Genomic DNA, 4,412 nt, shown 5'->3' on the forward strand with positions numbered 1-4,412 from the left:
CAGCCCAGATGCCATTGGCCTTCTTGCCCACCTGGGCACACACTATGGACCAGCAGGCCCAGGCCCTTTCCTGCTGGGCTCTTCCCAGCCACTGTTCCCCAGCCTGGAGCTGATGGGGTTTGTGACCCAGGGGCAGGACCCGGCCCTTGGCCTTGTTGAGCCTCGTTCCTTTGATCTCAGCCCATTTATCCAGCCTGTCCAGATCACTCATCACAGGATGTGGGAATGGTAATCAGCCCCTCTCAGACCTACAAGAATTTTTTCAACTAAACTAGGAGGCCTGAAATTAAATTTAAGATATTTGTAGGATGATGAAAAGGCCAGAAACAATTTTTTTTTTTTTTCCCCGTCTCTCCTTATACTTCATAAAGGAATAGGCTACAAAGCCAGTATCCAGGAAATTATCATAAAATCAATTAAATTTTCCTTCTTCTCTCTACAGGTCATCACACACTGTAGAAATCTGAGGGATGCATGACCCAGGGTACTTGTGAGGCTGTTGGCTGAAGACATTTGCGAGTAGAAAAGAAATTAATCTCCCTGGCAATACCAGTCAGGTAGCCTTCCTCTAAAAGAGTTGTATTCAACTATTAAAAAAATATAAGATTATTAAAAGTGATATTGGCATATTTTGTTCTGACACCTCACTGACTGCCTTGTGTTACTCTCACCTTGCACTGTCTTCTACTGCTCATCTAGTAATTCTAATATTCTAATATCAACAAATGTCCAGTCTCATGATTTTGCCTGTGTCTTTGGTCTAATTTCTGGCTTTTTTGGGTTTTATGTGCTACATTTTTATCTTGAAGAGGGGAGGGCAAGGGTAAGTCTGAAAAAGGAAAAAAAAAAGAGGGTAAGTAGTAAGATTTGTAAAACAGGTGTGCCATAAATGGGCTACCCCACAAAAACTGACACTCATAGTAAATACTAAATAAATACTAAAATAATACAAATACTAAAACTGACTAACAGAAGACTGGAGGAAAACAAACCAACCAAACACCAGCAAAAGTGCTTTACTAAACCCCTTTATTGACTTCTGTGCATATATATATATATATCTTATAAAGATGGGGTACATTAGCAACAGCAGCTAAAGTACAGGTAAGTTTAGATACAATAAATATTCTAGAAACGTTTGCTGTACAGACTCCTCCTACTCAGGGTCTGCAAATCCTCTGCAGCCTGCCACGAAGGTGTTATAATGGGTAAGATCCAAAACCAATATAAAGACAGACAATAAGGTCAAAATTACAAACAAATGCATTTGAACCTCAAGTGCCCCAGTTCCAGAGGAGGACTCAGTTTTAACTGAAGCAGATGGGGATAAGAAACCCCAAACAAATACAAAAATCAAATTACTGCCCCAAGACAGAAACGGTGTATTGTGAGATGCTCTTCTGGACAAGAGGAACAGAATAATTTAACTCAAGCCAATGAGGAGATGAAACTGAGACTTCTCTACTAACAGCATTTAGTTTCTCAAACCTTCAATATCCCTTTCATACAAATCCAACTAACAGCTGTCAGAAGAAAAAAAATCAAGTCCTAGCCTAGGCTTTATAAAAAATCTCAGTGCGACATTCCACATTCACTTTTTAATTCATTAGTTTTTGCACTTGCATATAACCAAAAGTTTATCTGAATTGCACATCAAGTGATTGCAGAATTAAGTCAGATGTGAATTAAATGTATGTCTCCACCTGGTCATTTTTATTGTCTAAACTAGGCACAAATCCACCTTTCGATGCAGGAGTTTGACCCCATGTCTTGATGCATGCACTGATATAGTTGGATGGTTGCTGGAATGACAGGACTAAGAAAATTCCAGATAAAATGGATATATGTCTTGTCCCCATATGGACAGTTTAGAGATTTAACAGAGATCTGGGATGACATAACTGGAGAGTAATCAGACTGATGGCGCATCTTCATTTTGTCTCTTCAGCCAAAATAATGTAAAATAAAACAAGCACTATGTCCCATTGAAGAAGCAGAACGTTCCTGTGCTGACTTATCTGGAAATAAAATGTTATAAATGAAATCAGAATTTTGACAACTAGGTCCCTTGGGTTAATGGCAGTTTAATTAAAAATAAATACAATTTAATAAATTGAATAGTAATTGGGTATAAAAAATACAGTTTAGTAAAAGAATACAATTTAGTAAAAACTTAAAATTTATATATATAATTTGCCAGTGATTAAGTATGATTAAAGCATAAGCAAAGCTGACCGGGGTACAGAGAGGGCTTATCACCCCACCTCACATACAAAACAAAGCACTTCAAGCTAAGCTTATATACTGTATGCTTATACATATTCATTAATGTTTCCTGTAAGTTTCCTCCTATTTCCAATTTTTCTGACTTTACATCACTTTTCCTCATGGTGCATGCCTCACTTGTTGCTAGGGGGTCTTCAGTCTTCTTTTGGTGGCCTTTTGGCGAAGGCTTCTCTTCCTCGTTGTCCTTTGGATAACCTTACAGATTTGCACGTGTGTACTAAGCGTTGTGTTATGTAAATTTACTAATAAGTCTTATATTTACAGATTTTTAGGCCCAATGCCTAAAGTCGTTCTAATTTTTTCCATCTCAAGGCTGTTTTCATCTTGGGACATCACTTATCTTGTAAACTACTGTACCTCAATTTTAACATGTAACATCTGTAAAGGGGTGCATCTGCCTTGTAACACTGATTCTTTTGACTGCTTCTAATAGTAACTTTAATAACAGTTACAGTTTAGTTAGCACGAATCAATTCCATTTATTACAAAAAGAGAGAAAACCGCTAGAATTAGAGTACCTCACTGAAGCTCCACCTGCGCTGTTACCATGTCTGCATAAAAATACCAGCCTTTGTTTTGGGAGCTTCCTTGTGCATCCTGCGCTGAATGCCGAGGTATTGCACGGAAATCTGGCAGGGCAGGGCAGGGCAGGGCAGGGCAGGGCAGGGCAGGGCAGGGCAGGGAAGGGAAGGGAAGGGAAGGGAAGGGAAGGGAAGGGAAGGGAAGGGAAGGGAAGGGAAGGGAAGGGAAGGGAAGGGAAGGGAAGGGAAGGGAAGGGAAGGGAAGGGAAGGGAAGGGAAGGGAAGGGAAGGGAAGGGAAGGGAAGGGAAGGGAAGGGAAGGGAAGGGAAGGGAAGGGAAGGGAAGGGAAGGGAAGGGAAGGGAAGGGAAGGGAAGGGAAGGGAAGGGAAGGGCTTACCCTGCGTGGCAGCAGGGTCAGCGGCTGTAACATTTCACCGCCAGCAGGATGACCGTGACCAGCAGAAGCACGGCGCAGAAGAGCAGGGCGAAGACAGCGTAGCACCAGGGGGAGTTCTCCGAGCAGGTCACTGCCAAAGGGACAAGGGACAGGGGTGTCACCGCGGGCAGAAGCAAGGCGACTTTCGTTCTGAGTTACGGGAGTATGAAAAATCATTGTCCCTCTTGCTATAGACACCGCACCTGTATATCTATACAGGTTTATATGTATACAAACCTGTGTGTAGCTATTAAAATCACACTTTCAGGGTCAGAAAAAAGCCTTTTCCTGGCCACTCCTAAATTTTATCATCACAGCCACTGAGAAGAAACCTAAAAATTCGACCTCTTGCCTTTAGTGGCAGAACAAAGCTTTGCCAGCACTGCTGTGCCAGCGTTTTGCTGCGGGCACACACAGCACTGCCAGTGTTTCCCACTCTGGAATATGCCCTGTCTTTTCCTTGGAAAATGGCTTGCAGTGTTTGTGCTACGCTGTGTTAATTGTCTGAGGTTACTCAACTGAAGACTCACAAGGAAAGCTTGAAGGTCCCATTCAGGCTTTTGAAAAAGATTTTATAGGTAATTTGAAATTCTAGAGACCCTTCCCAGATTACCATAATTTTTAAGCACATCAAAGACACTCTTGTTTAATTGGTCTTTAAATCCCTGCCTCCATCATTTTCTCCTCCAGCTTTAATCCTGACTAGGATCACTGTGTTCATTTGATCCCCATTCCTTAATACTTTCCATTTAAGCTGCTCCAATATCTAAACAAGAATCAGAACAAACATTTGGCTTCTGTGGTTTTAAAGAGGTTCCAGTTAAGGATGTGAAGGGACAGAGCTCTCCTAGTAGCATTTATCCATATGTAGAACATATATGGATTTTGATATTCCTTGAACGAAATTCTAAAAACCTGAACAATGTAGCCAGAATCAGAGAAAGGAAGGGAGGAACTGAGGTCTGGGATGTAAAAAGGAGCCCGAAAGCAGACAGGTCAGTGCCCCTATATCAAAACTGCATTACTGACAACGCTTTCCATGCTGCATTCCAAGCCTGGTTTCACTGGGATAAAATCATAGGGCATTTCAATGAAGCCAGTAAATTAGGTTTTTCTTTGTAACAGGGTCTCCACCTGGGCCACTTTCTTGTCTGCCTGACTGCCACTTT

The 4,412-nt window shown here is 41.5% G+C and overlaps 1 long non-coding RNA gene across 1 annotated transcript; it reads right to left on the bottom strand.

Annotated features, from left to right (window-relative positions):
* Positions 1–1,045: 1,045 nt before the first annotated feature.
* Positions 1,046–3,259, bottom strand: LOC131573296 (uncharacterized). The gene is made up of 2 exons (XR_009276172.1): positions 3,205–3,259; positions 1,046–2,018 (listed from the first exon to the last, which is right to left on the bottom strand). It is a non-coding gene; the product is annotated as an uncharacterized LOC131573296 (long non-coding RNA).
* Positions 3,260–4,412: the final 1,153 nt, after the last annotated feature.

The sequence above is a fragment of the Poecile atricapillus genome, chromosome Z (genome assembly GCF_030490865.1).
Source record: "Poecile atricapillus isolate bPoeAtr1 chromosome Z, bPoeAtr1.hap1, whole genome shotgun sequence".
In the NCBI taxonomy this organism is placed as follows: Eukaryota; Metazoa; Chordata; class Aves; order Passeriformes; family Paridae; genus Poecile; species Poecile atricapillus.